This window comes from Phacochoerus africanus, chromosome 11, assembly GCF_016906955.1.
Source record: "Phacochoerus africanus isolate WHEZ1 chromosome 11, ROS_Pafr_v1, whole genome shotgun sequence".
NCBI lineage: Eukaryota > Metazoa > Chordata > Mammalia > Artiodactyla > Suidae > Phacochoerus > Phacochoerus africanus.
This window is the reverse complement of record NC_062554.1, coordinates 56,571,839-56,587,958: the sequence shown is the minus strand read 5'-3', so window position 1 is coordinate 56,587,958 and position 16,120 is coordinate 56,571,839. Positions and strand designations below refer to the sequence as shown.

At 43.2% G+C, this 16,120-nt stretch overlaps 1 protein-coding gene and 1 long non-coding RNA gene across 2 annotated transcripts in view; one reads left to right on the top strand and one right to left on the bottom strand.

Moving 5' to 3' along the window:
* The window catches only part of LOC125112040 (uncharacterized), a 57,969-nt gene extending 41,905 nt beyond the window's left edge, over positions 1-16,064 (bottom strand). Inside the window, exons 1-2 of the long non-coding RNA XR_007131020.1 lie at positions 15,907-16,064; positions 15,467-15,625 (exon numbers count right to left, since the gene is read on the bottom strand). This is a non-coding gene — a long non-coding RNA (uncharacterized LOC125112040). The remainder of the gene's footprint in view (positions 1-15,466; positions 15,626-15,906) is intronic.
* The window catches only part of ZBTB44 (zinc finger and BTB domain containing 44), a 72,259-nt gene continuing 71,541 nt past the window's right edge, over positions 15,403-16,120 (top strand). Inside the window, exon 1 of the mRNA XM_047754286.1 lies at positions 15,403-15,540. The gene's annotated coding sequence lies outside the window, so the exon portion shown is untranslated. The remainder of the gene's footprint in view (positions 15,541-16,120) is intronic.

Below are 16,120 nucleotides of genomic sequence, written 5' to 3'. Positions count from 1 at the left end.
TTTTTTTTGAGTACATGCTGTGTGCCAGGCAATGTTTTTTCATTTTTCGGGCCTTTTGCTTTAACTTTTTAGGGCCACATTTGTGGCATATGGAAGTTCCCTGGCTAGAGGTCAAATCAGAGCTGCAACTGCCAGGCTACCCCATAGCCACAACAACGGGGGATCCATGCCATGTCTGCGACCTACACCACAGCTCCTGGCAATGCCGGATCCTTAACCCACTGAGCAAAGCCAGGGATGGAACTCACATCCTCATGGATACTAGTCAGTCTCATTTCCACTGAGCCACAATGGGAACACCCAAGCAGTGTTTTAAGTCCTGTATATACATCAATGAACAAAAGAAACAAAAATCCCTTGCCCTATAAGGTTTACATCCTACTAGGCAGAAAAAAACAACAAACAAAATAAGTAAATTACATGGTATCTTAGAAAGTTTCAAGTGTAATGAAGAAAAGTAAAATGCTGGCAGGGTTACAATTTAAGTAGTGTTATCAAAAAAGTTCTCACTGAAAAGTTGGCATCTTAAAAAAGGCGATGAGGGTGTGAGGAAATAGAAAGTACAGAACCCTAGGGTAGAGATGTGCCTGGTGTATTTGAGAAATGCAATGAGGCCAGGACGGCTAGAGAAATAAGTAAGAAAGAGAACTGTAGGAGGTAAGGAGAGGAAGACTGTGTCAGGCCTTGTAAGCCATTGCTAGGACACTGAATTTCACTTTGAGTTAGAAAGAAAGCCTTTGAAGGATTCTTAATAGAGGGATGATGTTAACATTTTAACAGCATCTCTCTGCTGCTATGTTGATAATTGACTGAAGAGAGAGAAGCGCAGACTCAGGGAGACCAGTTAGGAGGCTATGGAAATAATCCAGACAAGAGATGTTGGTGGCTTGTATCAAGGCAGTAGCAGTGAAGGTAGCAGGAAATGGTCAAATTCTGTATGTATTCTGAAGAAAGCACCAACAGTATTTGTTAATCCATTGGATATGGAGTGGAAGAGAAATAGAGAAATCATGGATGATTCCAAGATTTTTGTCTAAGCAACTAGAAGGCTACAGATCTAATGAATTAAGAAATACTGACAAGATTGGGTTTTGAGAATAAGGATGACCAAGAATTTATTTGGGGGCACATTAAATCTAAGATACCTACTTGATACCAAATGGAGATGTCAGGTAGATTGTTGGAGTCTGACATGGAAGGGAGATATCCAGGCTGGAGATAAAAATTTGTAAGTTGTCAGGAGCTTCCAGGTGGCCTAATGGTTAAGGACTGGGTGTTGACATTGTTGTGGCTCCAGTTCGATCCCATGCCACAAGTGTGGCAACAAAACAAAACAAAACAAAAAACCCTGCAAGTTGTCAGCACATTTAAAGCCATAAGACAGGGTGCTATCACCCACCAAGGGAGTAAGTACAAAAAGAAAAGAGAGTAGGTCCAAGGACTGAGGAGGAGGCAGTGAGGGTGACTAGCAAAGGAGACAAAGAAAGAAGAGCTAGAGAAGTGGGAGGAAAACTGGGAGTGTGTGAGGCTGTCCTGGATATCAGGTGAAGAATACTTCAAGGAGGAATGATCAGTTCAGCCAAATGGCACTAGGATGAGCCTGGAGGACTGACCATTGGCTACAGCAGTCCAGAGATGATTCATGACCTGGACAAAAGCAGTTTGGGTAGAGCAATGGGAGCACATCTGAATTGGAGTAAATTTAAGAGAATTGGCTCAAGTTGATACTTGGCCAATGCTCACAGTAGAATTATTCAGGATAGCCAGAGGGTGGAAATCACCTAAGTATCCATGTACAGATAAATGGACAAATACAACTGGTATGTATACACACAGGATGGAATAGGAAGGAAATTCTGATACACACTACAGGATGGATGAACTTTGAAAACTTGTACTAAGTGATATAAACTAGGAAAAAAAAAAGACAAATATTGTGTGATTCCACTTATGTCAGGCACCTAGAACAGTCCAATTCATAGAAACAAAAAAGTAAATGGTGCTTACCAGAGGCTAGGGGGAGGTGCTGGGAATTGTTTTAATGGGTACAGAGTTTCTATTTGGGATGATTTAAAGGTTCTGGAGGGGTTCCCGCTGTGGCACAGCTGATTAAGGACCCGGCATTTTTGCAGCTGCAGCTCGAATTTGATCCCTGGCCCGGGAACTTCCATATGCCTCAGGTGTGGCAAAAATAAATAAATAAATAAAATTAAATAAAATTAAATTTCTGGAAAGTTCTCGATATGGTTATGATTGCACAACATGGTGAATGTACTTAATGCCACTGAACTGTACACTTAAAAAAATCAACAAAATGAGAGTTCCCGTCGTGGCACAGCGGAAACCAATCTGACTAGGAACAATGAAGTTGCAGGTTTGATCCCTGGCCTCACTCAGTGGGTTAAGGATCCGGCGCTGCCCTGAGCTGTGGTGTAGGTCAAAGACGCAGCTCCGATCTGGCGTTGCTGCGCCTGTGGCGTAGGCCGGTGGCTGTAGCTCCGATTTAACCCCTAGCCTGAGAACCTCCACATGCCATAGGTGCAGCCCTAAAAAGCAAAAAAAAAAAAAAAAAAATCAACAAAACGGCAAATTTTCTATCATGTACATTTCACCATACAAAAACCAAAAAAAAAAAAAAAACTAAAAGGAAGGAATTGGAAACAATACAGAAAAAAATCTTTTGGGAAGCTTTGTTGTCAAAGGGAGCAAAGAAATGGGGCAGTAGCAGGAGAAGGAAGAGCGGTCAAGAAAGAATTTTAAGAAGGGAGAAATTAAAAGTTGTTTTTACTCCAGCTGTAATGATCCAGGAGGTGGAGGGGAGGATAATGCAGAGAGCAGGGAGAGAGCTCCAGCGGTGTCACTGAGAGAGCAAGAAGGGCATGGGCCTAGTGCTGAGTGGCAGTGTGGCCTCTGCTAGCAGCAGAGGAAGGGGCAGTCTCTGAAGGGAAGCGCTAGGAGCAAGAGAGTTTCAGCCACCCTAACAGGAGAGACCCTAACAGGAGAGAAGGCAGAGTCCCTGGATCCACACAGTGGGGTTGGGCGGGGAGATAAAAAGTCTATTAAAATTCTCTTCTCACTGCTTATCTTTTCTCTCTGATATAGAAAGGACGGTCATTGTGGGAGATGGTAATGGCTGCCCGAAGCTGTCCACATCCTAATGCCTGGAACCTGTGAATATTAGCTTACATGGCCAAAGGGAATCTGCAGATGTGATGAAGGGTAAAGACCTTGAGATGGGCAGATTATGCTGGATTATCTAATTATATGAGTCCTTAAAAGTGGAAGAGGGGAGTTCCTGCCACAGCAGGTTAAGGATCTGGCGTTGTCTCTGTGGTGGTGAGGCTCCATCCCCGGCCCAATCCAGTAGGTTAAGGATCCGTCATTTCTGCAGCTGTGGCATAGGTCATGGCAGCAATTGAGATTTGATTCCGGGCCTGGGAACTTACATATGCCACAAGTGTGGCTGAAAGAGAAAAAAAAAAGGTGGAAGAGGTGGGATGAAATATTGCCACACGTTATTACGACAGGAAGAACCTTGAAAACCCACTATGTGAGAGAAGACAGGCACAAGAGAGTATTATTCTATTTACACAAAATGCCAATGCATAGAGAAAGAGAGTAAAGTAGTGGTTGCCAGGATTTGAGGGTGGGGAGAATAAAGGGAAATCATCGAAGGGTGTAGGGTTTCTTTGGGGGATGAGGAAAACTCTTCTGTAACTGGTAGTGCTAAAAGGTAAACAATTCTATGAATATACTAAACATTACTGAATTGTACACTTTATTTTACTTTATTTGCTTTTTAGTACCACGCAGGCAGCATATGGAGGTTCCCAGCCACAGCCACAGCAATGTGGGATCCAAGCCATGTATGAGATCTATACCACAGCTCACAGCAACACAGATTCCTTAACCCACTGAGCAAGGCCAGGAATCGAACCTGTAATCTCATGGTTACCAGTCGGATTCGTTTCTGCCGCACCACGACAGGAATTCCTGAATTGAACACTTTAAATGGGTAAACTGTTTATAGTATGTGAATTAGATCTTCAATAAAGCTGTTAATAAATAAATAAATAAATAAAAATATTTTTAAAAATGGAAGAAGGAAACAGAAGATTGGATCAGAGTAACATGTAACAATGGAAATAGGGTCGGGAGTTCCCGTCGTGGCGCAGTGGTTAACGAATCCAACTAGGAACCATGAGGTTGCAGGTTCGGTCCCTGCCCTTGCTCAGTGGGTTAACGATCTGGAGTTGCCGTGAGCTGTGACGTAGGTTGCAGACGTGGCTCAGATCCTGCGTTGCTGTGGCTCTGGAGTAGGCCGGTGGCTACGGCTCCGATTCGACCCCTAGCCTGGGAACCTCCATATGCCATGGGAGCAGCCCAAGAAATAGCAAAAAGACAAAAAAAAAAAAAAAGAAAAGAAAAGAAATAGGGTCGGAGAGAGTTACTGACTTAGCAGATAGGAGACCATGAACCAAGGAATGCAGTGGACCTCTGGAACCCAGAAAAGGCAAGGAAATGAGTTCTCCTCTTTAAGCTTCCAGAAAGGGACACAGCCCTGCCCACACCTTGGTTTTAGCCCAATGAGACCTGTGTCAAAGTTTTGACCTATAGAACTATAAGACTATACATTTGTGTTGACTTAAGCCACCACATTTGTGGTTATTCATATTATGGGTCACCGACCATGAGTAAGAGTCAAGAAGGTATTAGAGGTTTGACAGAAGAGAAGACATTCAGACAGAGTCATGTAGGAAAGCAAGAGGATGAAGTGACTAGGAAAATGGAGTGTGATTACCAGCCAGCATTAAGAACATACTTAAAGGAATTAGGAACATCCGTTCTCCATCTAGATGGCTACTGTGGGAGTTCTGGTTCTTTTAATTACCCACCATCGGGCAATATTTCATTGATCCAAGAATGATCATCTGATATAAGTTTGGCAAATCATTGCACCACACTCCCAGCCACAAATGATTTCTGGATTGGGTTACGGACAAACACTGTCCCCCAAAACAAAAGCAACAGGCCATTAACTAAAGTCTTAAAGTCGAACTGAAAAAATAATTCAATCCTTGCCAAGTGAGCTGTGATTATTACTACTCAGCACTTAAGACAAGCCCCAGTCCAAATGTATTCACCAGCAGAGAGCACAGCACATGGCTAAACAACTCATTTGAGGAGTTCCCTTCATGGCTCAGCGGTTAACCACCCCAACTAAGATCCATGAGGATGCGGGTTCAATCCCTTGCCTCTATCAGCAGGTTAAGGATCCAGTGTTGCCATGAGCTGTGGTGTAGGTTGCAGATGCGGCTTGGATCCTGTGCTGCTGTGGCTGTGGTGCAGGCTAGCGGCTCTAGCCCCAATTTGACCCCTACCCTGGGAACCTCCATATGCTGCCAGTGTGGCCCTAAAATGCAAAAAATTAAAAATATAAAACACTCATTCAAGCCCCTTTCAGAGGAATCGCCTCCCCCACACCAGTTCTTTCTCTGGGATGGCCCCATGGTGAACAAACAAGGAAAATTCTCCCAGCAGACAGAACCTGGGGCAGACATACTGAGCTTATTCCATTATTAAGGGGGCGAGTTAACAAATGGATGTCTATGAAATTTGCTGGTCCTATGATCTACTTCACTCACCTTGTCTAGCTAGGTAGGATGTAAGATCTGCCTCAGTGACCACTATACACTGCTTTCCCTTCCCTTCTTTTCTAAAGTTTTTTTTTTTTAAGTTATGGATATCCTCTTTGTCTCCCATCCTTTCATATTTGTTGTTCTCTAGAAGAACATATACAATTTAATTTATGTGAGTTGAAGTGGGCTTGAGAGAGAGAAGAATGAGGGTCATTTTGCTCAGCAAGTGGATGCTCAGAGTAAGTAGGAGGTGGGAGATATGAATCTGTCATTTGCTTGGCTGGCCTCAGTCTCTGGGTGTCCCCCATGATATGGACACTTAGTGGTCTGAGTGCGCATCTAGAGTCACTAAACAGAAGCCCACGACTTCCTCTGTCATTCACCAGAAGTGAGCAATCTGTCCCCACACTGGAGGGAAGACCCACTGGGTCGGACCTAGTGAGAGGTGGCATGTCAGCCTCCAACATGGCTCATGTGTTATATACTTTATATACTTTAGGAATGTTTCATGTTTACTATAGAAAATAAGATAAACAAAAAATAAGGAGGCTAGACAAAACTGAGTATAGAAGCCAATGGCATGTGAGGAATGTAGGAGAGATATAAAAATAAGTAGAGTGGAGTTCCCATCGTGGCTCAGTGGTTAACGAATCCGACTAGGAACCATGAGGTTTCGGGTTCAATCCCCGGCCTTGCTCAGTGGATTAAGGATCCGGCGTTGCCGTGAGCTGTGGTGTAGGTCAAAGACACAGCTCGGATCCCACGTTGCTGTGGCTCTGCCGTAGGCCGGTGGCTACAGCTCCAACTCGACCTCTAGCCTGGGAACCTCCATATGCCGCAGGAGCGGCCCTAGAAAAAGGCAAAAAGACAAAAAAAAATGAAATAAAAAAATAAGTAGAGCATACATGCTGCAAACTAGATAGAAAGGACCAGGACGTGTCAAATATTCATGAATCAGTAAATACACATGAGGCACACCAAGCATCCAGCATTTATGAGGTCTTGATCAGCCACCCATCCATGACACCATTCTGGCCCCACTCACCCTCTGGCCAAGAAATAAAACCACAGCTACACATCAGGCTAACTGATGAGATACGGATATTTGCCAGGTATACCTGCCCCTGTATCTCTCCAACAGACAAGGGTGTATGATGATCCCATTCCCCTTCCATCTGTGGGATCCCCTTGCTCAGACCCAACCCTGATTCTCTTAACCCAGAGAGGAAAGCTGATATAACAGGGAAAAAACAGGAATATGAACATGGTGTAATCCAGATACAGATAGTATGGTTCTTCCATCCCACTTATGACTTATCCAAAGTATGTTCTTCTACCCTACTTCTTTCCCCTTACTTCTCACTATGTATTTTAAATTATTTTGATAAACTGTGGTTTGAGCTGCCTAGTTTGGTCTGTGAACTTTTCTACCCTAAGGCCTCTGAGATAACTTTACCCAATAAAAGGTCTTGGAGGTTATTATTGGCCCAGGGTAATTTCTTACATGGCAGGAGCTGCCTTTAGGATCTTTGCAAAAGATTGTAACTCTATTGTTTTGAGGGTCAAATTTGTCAATTAGCCCACAGGTTGCAAAATTGTGTGCAGTCATATCCAGACACGATCAACAGAGATTCTGGGAACCAGAGATGAGCGTGGTAGCTGATTATGTCTTTGAACACTTTATCATTGAGGAGGTGATGTATCTGTTGTTCTATGTGGGGAAAGTGCACCATGCTGGATAAGGGAATATATGATGTTAGATGTATGGGAAGAAATATGTGTGTACCCCCTAAGAGACTATCTGCCTGGTGTGCCCCCTTCCCCTGGAAACTGCCCCTCAGCATGGACTACATGCTCTTGTAGTGCTCATCACCTTGACTTTAGTTGGTTTAGGGATGAGTACCTGACTTGAGCTAATAAGCCAATATGACCTCTCTCTGGAATTTTTGAATTTAGGACTCAAAGAATTGAGGTCAGTTTCTCTCCAGTGTAGACACTTGTGGTGTATTCTTACAGACTGTGGTATATTAGAAATTCAACCTTGTATCTGGGGTTCTAGAGCCAGATTGCTGAGATGTGAATCCTGACTCTGACATCCATTATCTATGCAAACTCGGGCAAATGGCTTATTTTCTGTTCATTTCCTCATCTGCCAGTTAAAGATAATTATAATATCTACTTCATTAGGTTATAACAAATAATAGAAAAACAGAATAATACCTTGCACTCAATAAGTGTTAGTATTCCTTACTCTTTACAAACTGAGACAAATGTTTTATTTTTTCAGATGTGACTTCAATGTCAATTAAACATTTATTTTTTGCACACATACTATATTCTAAGCATTAAGTTAAGCTTAGGAGGAGTTCCTGTCGTGGCTCAGTGGTTAATGAATACGACCAGGAACCGTGAGGTTGCAGGTTTGATCCCTGGCCTGGCTCAGTGGGTTAAGGATCCAGCATTGCTGTGAGCTGTGGTGTGGGTTGCAGTCTCGGCTTGGATCCCATGTTGCTGTGGCTCTGGCGTAGGCCAGCAGCTACAGCTCCCATTAGACCCCTAGCCTGGGAAACTCCATATGCCTCAGGAGCAGTCCTAGAAAAGGCAAAAAGACAAAAAAAAAAAAAAAACAAGTTAAGCTTAGGAGCAAATATGCTATCAAAATAGACATGGTCCCTGCCTTTTTGGATCTTATGGTTGAGGGAGAAGCCAAATATTAAAAAAAAATCATATAAATAATCTTAGCACAAACTATAAGATGTGCCATAAAGGACAAGCAGAAAGGGTTAGGAGAGGTTATAACTGGAACACCAATTAGTCTTCGTTAAGAAAGCAATGTAAGAGTCAGTAAGGGCAGAGGACATTGGAGAAAGCTTTGCAGGTAGAGGGAGGTCATGTGCAAAGGACTTTTGAGAGTCGGATATAGTAAGAAAAGAGAGAAATAGCATGAAATGAGGGGGGAGAAACAGGCAGGGACCAGAACATTCAGGACTTGCAAGATGAATAGGATACTGAAGATTCAAGATCTTGGAGGTTAAGGTTTTTTGTTTTTTGGGTTTTTTTTAATGTCTTTTTAGGGCCATACCTGCTGTATATGGAGGTTCCCGGGCTAGAGGTCAAATTGGAGCTGTAGCCGCCAGCCTATACCACAGCTCATGGCAACACCGAATACTTAACCTGCTGGGTGAGGCCAGGGATTGAACCTGCATCCTCATGGATGCTAGTCAGATTCATTTCTGCTGAATAACAATGGGAACTCTGTGAATTTTTGATCAGGATGGTAGTAGTTGAAAATGAGACTAGAAAGGGTTAAGAGATATTTAGTAGAAGACAAAGGATCAAGTATTTATTCTGCTTTCTTACATAAACTATACCACCAGGTAATCAAATAATTGAAGAGGGATGATTTCCTTTATAGAAACACTGCAGCTACTAAATGAAGAATGATTGAATTAAATCACCATTTTAAAACTCCTAATGAATGAACTGATGCAGGTATTATTCCTCAACAGCTGTTAACATTACAAAAAGAGAGAAAAGCACACATTGTTTGTCTCCTAATGGAAAAATATACCACCACATAAGAAGGTATCCTGCCAAAAAATCCAAACTTGACTCTGATAAAACATCTCAATCTTACGACCAATTTACAGAAAATAACAGAGGACAAGATAACGATAACATGTTGAAGTACACCATAGGGGAGTTCCTGCTGTGATGCAGGGAGTTAACAAGCAGGCTTGCCTCTGAGGAGGTGCTGGTTTGATCCAAGCCTGTTGCAGTGGGTTGTGTGGCCAGAAAAGAAAAGAAAAAAAAAATTATTAAAATGGTACATTTTCTTGTTTTTGTCTTTTTGGCTTTTCTAGGACTGCTCCTGCGGCATGTGGAGGTTCCCAGGCTAGAGGTTGAGTTGGAGCTGCAGATGCTGGCCTACACCAGAGCCACAGCAACGTGGGATCCAAGCCGCATCTGCAACCTACACCACAGCTCACAGCAACGCCGGATCCTTAACCCACTGAGCGAGGCCAGGGATCGAACCTGCAACTTCATGGTTCCTAGTCAGATTCGTTAACCACTGAGCCATGACAGGAACTCCTAAAATGGTACATTTTAATAAGTAAATAAAGTACACCATGAGGTTGCAGCTGACAAAATCTGATTTGTGGCAAAAACTACAGTACAAACAAATTAGTTCCCTAAATTAAAAAAAAAAAAAAAAGTACTGCTTAAGTTTCCCTGTGGCACAACAGGTTAAGGATCCGGCCTTGCTCTAGCTGTGGTGCAGGATCCAATTGCAGCTCAGGTTTGATCCCTGGACTGGGAACTTCCACATTGTGAGAATTAACATATGTCTTTTTTATCAAAGGAAGTCCTGATTACTCCATTTTGTTTCTGCTTCATCTGAGACATCCTCCTCCACCCACCTCTTTCCCTCTTCTCCTGGTAACAATTTGTTTCAAATTCGCCAACTGAGAAGAATGTGCGCCCTGACCTGACCAATGGGAAGGGGACAGGTATACCACCTGCACCTGCGTTAGGGATAAATGAGGGGCGGGTCTTCCCTCTTTTGCACGTTCTTTTTGAGTACTCGTGCCCTTCTGCAGAACAGCCTTATTGAGATCTCCCCGTGTTCATGCGTCTCACTTTCCGGCATTGACAATCCTAGCCAGGGTCACTTTTTCCCAACAACATGCTGCAGGTGGAAAAAAAATACAGAGGACTTAAAAAATGTACCAACCAGGGAGTTCCTGTCATGGCTCAGCGGATTACAAACCGGACTAGCATCCATGAGGATGTGGGTTTGATCCCTGGCTTTGCGCAGTGCGCCGGGGATTTGGCATTGTCATGAGAGGTTCATTGTAGGCTGGCAGCTGTGGCTCCGATTCAGCCCATAGCCTGGGAACTTCCATATGCCACAGGTGCAGCCCTGAAAAAAAAAAAAAAGTACCCTATAAAGAGTTCCTCAGGGAGAAATTTCTTAAAAAAAGGTAACAGTTACAATTCTATTGGAAATGTGAACACTAATTGGATATTTTACAGTATTAAGAAACCATTCTTTTTTTTTTTTTTTGGCTTTTTAGGGCCGCACTTGCGGCATATGGAAGTTCCCAGGATAGGGTTCAAATTGGAGCTACAGCTGCTGGCCTACACCACAGCAACTCAGGATCGGAGCTGGGTCTACAACCTATATACCACAGCTCACAGCAACGCCAGATCCTGAACCCACATCCTCATGGGTCCTAGTCAGATTCATTTCTGCTGTGCTACAACGGGAACTCCTAAGAAATCCTTCTTGTTATTAACTGTGATAACGGCATTGAGTTTTTTTAAGTCTCTTTCAGAAATATAGCCTAAAACATTTGCATAGAAAATCATATGATACCTGAGATTTTCTTTAAAATAAGGGAAAAATGGATGAGGCAACACTGGCTATTGATTGGATTTGGAGGCTTGGGTGTTAGGCACACGTTTATATAGACTTCAATTCTTCTATTTTTTTATATGTATGAAATTCTCCACAAAAGTTCATTGTAAAATAAATTTGGAAAGAAAAATTGATATAATTTAATAATAAACTGAGGGAGGTGTCAGGGATGACCCTGAGTTCTGATTTTTGTGCCTGGAATCTAAAATGGTCCCCTTCAATGATAAGAAAACAGTGAGCAAAAATTTCATCTACAGAAGAAGCCCATTCATCTCTCCTGGACATGTTGAGTCTGATGTATCTCTGAGACAACCAAGCAAAGCAGGACTAGTAGGCAGTTAGGCAGATCTGAAGCTAAGTAGAGAGATCTGGGCTAACAGTATGCATTTAGGAATCAGTGGCTCACAGAGTTTATATAAGTGGATGAGCATGCCTGGGCACCGGTTCTCAAACTTGAGTACGGGTCTGAATTACCTGGAGAGTTCATTCAAACACAGATCAGTGGGCCCCTACCCCAGAGCTTCTGATTCAGTAAGTCTAGGTATGATGTAAAAATTCACATTTCTAATAATTTGACAGGTGATGCTCACACTGTAGGCCTGGAGACTACATTTTTGAGGAATGCTGGCCTTGGAAAATAGTATAAACCCATTTCTCAACCCTGGATGCATGGGGGATATCAGCAAAGACAAGGAAGAAAGTGTTTCAAGTTGGAGCAAGTGCTCAACAAGACCAAATGCTGCTCAAAAGTCCAGTAAGATGAGGATGAAAATAAATGTCCTTTGGATTAGCAACATCAAAGTAGTTGGTGACATTAAGAAGGAACATGTTGGAGTTCCCTTGTGGTGCAGCGGGTTAAGGGTCTGGTGTTGTCACTGTAGCAGCTTGGGTCATTGCTGTGGCTGGGGTTCGATCCCTGGTCCAGGAAATTTCAAATGTGGTGCGCATAGCCCTCCCCTCAAAAAAGGTACATTTTGGTGGTGTAAAGGGAAAATAAAATCAGAGGGGATGAGAAGTAAAGGAGATGCAAAGTCAAAGAACAGTGAGTGCAGATAATAGTTTTGAGAAGTTTGGCTATGAATCCTGTGAAGAAGTCAAAAAACAGTCTTGTGTTGGGAGGGGAGGTGGGGCTGAAAACAGACAAAAAACATTAAGATCAAATCAGTGAGACCAAATCACTGCCTTCTTCCTTTAATTAAAAAAAAATAAAAAAAAAACCCAGGAGTTCCTGTTCTCACAGCTCAGCAGTTAACGAATCTGACTAGCATCCATGAGGACGCAGGTTCGATCCCTGGCCTTGCTCTGTGGGTTAAGGAGCCGGTGTTGCCGTGAGCTGTGGCATAGGTCAAAGATGCGGCTTGGATCCTGCATTGTGTAGCTGTGGTGAAGGCCAGCAGCAACAGCTCCAATTCAACCCTTAGCCTGGGAACCTCCATATGCCACAGGTACAGCCCCAAAAAAGAAAGAAAGAAAGACAGATAAGACAAGACCAATTTTCCTTCTGAAGATGAGTTGCATTTCAACAGTCACATCTTAAAGAACTCACCATTTTTCAAAAACCAAAAGGATGGACCTTAATCAGGGATATCATGGCATCTTGCAGAGGAATGGGTGAGTCTACTGAAGCTAGACTCTGACATCACAGGTTCTGGAAAGGTGACATTCTACTAACTGATAAAATTGGCCCCATATCCATTTGCTTCATTTATTAAACATTTATCAAATATCTATTATGGGCTAGACACTGCTAGGTTCTGAGATTAAAGTGGTGAATGATAAGGGTGTTGGAGAAATGCAGGGAGCTCTAGGAGTTCCCGTCGTGGTGCAGTGGTTAACGAATCCGACTAGGAATCCCTGCCCTTGTTCAGTGGGTTAACGATCCGGCGTTGCCGTGACCTATAGTGTAGGTTGCAGACAAGGCTCGGATCCCATGTTGCTGTGGCTCTGGCGTAGGCCGGTGGCTACAACTCCGATTGGCCCCCTAGCCTGGGAACCTCCATATGCCACGGGAGCGGCCCAAGAAATAGCAAAAAGACAAAAAAAAAAAAAAAGAAATGCAGGGAGCTCTAAGAATCTTATACCATGGGATCTAACACAATCTGGGGAAACAGGGGAGGAGGTTTTGAACGAATGGTGGTCAAAAAGAGAGCTAAATTTCCTTTATAGGAAATGTCCAGAATCAGCAAATCTGAGAGACATAAAGTAGTTAGGTTAGTGGTCAGCTAGAGCTGAGGAGTTGGGGAGGAAGAGTAACTGCTCTTGGGGGTGATAGGAGTTCAAAAACTGACTATGGTGATAATGGCCACACAACTCTATGAATACACTAAAAAACTCTGAACTGTAACACTTCAAATGGGTGGATTGTATGCTATGTGAATTGTATCTCATAATGTTCATATATAGTATTAAAAAACAAAATTAACCTCAATAAACTTGAAGGTCTAATTCAGTTTATTCAACGATTCTTGAATCGCGTTGCATCCCATCTAGTAACTGGAAGGGTGCTCTGGGGAGTTGTACGAAATGGAAGGTTTCTTACGGAAGAAGAGTGGGGGCAGGAGATTATTAGCAAAAGAATAGAAAGGATTCTTTTTAGGCCAGGACATTTTCTTTTGCCTGGAAAAGGACAGTAAGGGTTTTTATCATGCAGATAGCTTCTTCTTCCTGGGGCGGGAGAGGGTGGGGAATCGAGAGGGTCCGTGTGACCGATTACCTCATTAGTGCTGACCAGAAAATTCCAAATTGGCTGATGAAGATTACATTCCTGGTAAAGGTCAAAACTGCAATTAGGTCAGGTATTAAATCTAGGTTTAGATTTTAAATTTGGTATCATGGCCTTTAGCAAAAGTGATGCTACTTGGGCCTGTGGTTTTCCTCTTTGTATACATACACACGCAAATACAAACACACTCACACACATATATATACATATACACACATATGTAGAAGAGATGTGACGATTGCGAGCAATTAGCTAAGGAATGAAATTTTTATACACAGAGGGAACAATGTATGCATTGGAGGAAAGCATGTGGCATTTTAGAAGATGTGGGGGTTGGGGAGACCCGCAGCTAGCACCTTTTTGGAAAAAATACAAAGAGCTGAAGCTATGTATTGTACAGGCCCACCTTAAAGGGCAGTGAAAGCCATGGTACCAGTCTGAGATTTTATCCTAAAAACAATAGGAAGCCATTGTATGCTATGCATGCATTGCAACCATGCAGAGAGTGAAGAGAAAGGCAAATGCATTTAGGAAGCCAGGTCAGCTGTATCATGATTTTCCAGGCACAACGTACTGGTGTCTTAGATTAGGATGGTGGCCACAGGAATGGGAACATTCAGCAGGACTTGTTGATGGACTAGAACTGAGAAGTGGTAAAGTGGTGAAGCAGTGAGGCTGACTTGTACAACGGGATGGATGATGAACTGGGAATACTAGAAGAGGAACAAGTTTCAGGGTGGGGGAGCAAGACTAATTTTGTTAATATAGTTGGAAAGATCTAATAAAGGAGCAAGGGCGCTTTATGCAGAAATGATTTCTCCTCTATTGGAATGAGCCAAGCCAGACTAGAGATCTTGCAGTTAAGTGTCAAGCATTCTTGTTCTGAAATAAGTTATGGACTAAGTAAGTTCCCACTCAGCTATAATGCTCTAACACAAGCAAGTGGCATTTGTGCCAGAATTTGGTCCCCCAAACAGCCCATGGCTGAAATAAAACCCTCTTTGCCTGGAATTTGAATTCCTTAGCGTCACCTACACCAGGTTAATAATTAAAGGTTCCTCATACTGTCTTACGTTTGTTTGTTTCACCTGTATGCAGGATTCTGGTTTCAGAAAATCCTCCCAGTGGTATTATTTAATCGAGTGTCAAAGAAAGGTGTACATATTCCACCAACTGAAGGGCAAGCCTCTACTAGTCCAGGAAGAAAAAAGTGGGAGGCTGCAAAAGCCACAGAAACTAACCCTGCCCAAAGCCAAAACAGAGGAAAGGACTACAACAAAGTTAATCTTTGTATTTCTTCTTACACCTTATCCAAGCATCTAGCACTGTGCCCTTAGGGCCCCACAGCCATTTGGTGGTTAATTGATCTTCCAGTCCTAGGGAGGGGGTGGAGTGAGAGGCCGATAATTTTTAAGTGTAAAATGAAAATCAGAATAGTACAAAAGGGAAGGAAAGGGAGAAAAGAGAGTAAACTAAAAAAGAAAGCTGGTTTTGTTTTGTTTTGTTTTTTGGCCAGGGCTGCTACTCTTGCCACGAAAGGAAGTTGCCACCTCAGTCCCTTGGGTAATGAGTAGTAAGGACTTGACCAGTGGTCTTTTATTGACTGTCCTACTGAACACCCTAGGAGAGGTCGACAGGATTTGTCTGACTTTATTCCCATCCTGATTCTTCTCCAGGTGTTACCTGTGCACCTGCTCTAACACCAGGACTTCAGGCCTTCCTGAGACTTGCTCTGTCGCTGCTGTTTTCCGCCGAGGGTAAGCATTCCACCTTCTTTTTTTCTCCTTCGAATTTCAGCACAAAATTTTCTGGGCCTCTTTCACATCGTTCCGACTTGGATCTCTGAAATGGGAATAATAAAATGATGGTGGAAATAGTGGTAAAACTTATTAGTACTACAATTGCGGTGGCCGTTAGACATACATACTGGAAAAGCAGTTGGAAACTGCAAAAGACTATAAAATTAGACGTTGTTTTTATGGCCTTTATTTTTAAAGTGGGTTTCAGTGGTTAGAAAGAGGGGGTGCTAGGGTGCTGGTCTCTGGGAAAGAAGATTAATGCAAGACGTTACCAAGTGTTTCAAAAGAAATCTCCACTCTACTTCGGGCGGGATGTCAGCTCACCTTGCACAAAGCCCTTTGGAGAAAAGTCTTTCGGTGTAAAAGCTGGAGGCGTGGGAAAACAAAGTATGCGAACCCAGAGCGCCTGAGGCACTGCAGGCCGCACCCCCTCCACCTCTGCGCGGCCGGCGGGCTTGCCTGGAGCGCGCTTGTACCCGCAGCCCCGGCGCCCCTCCTACCCGCCGATCTCCGTCCCGGGCGCTCGCCCGCCTGCCCC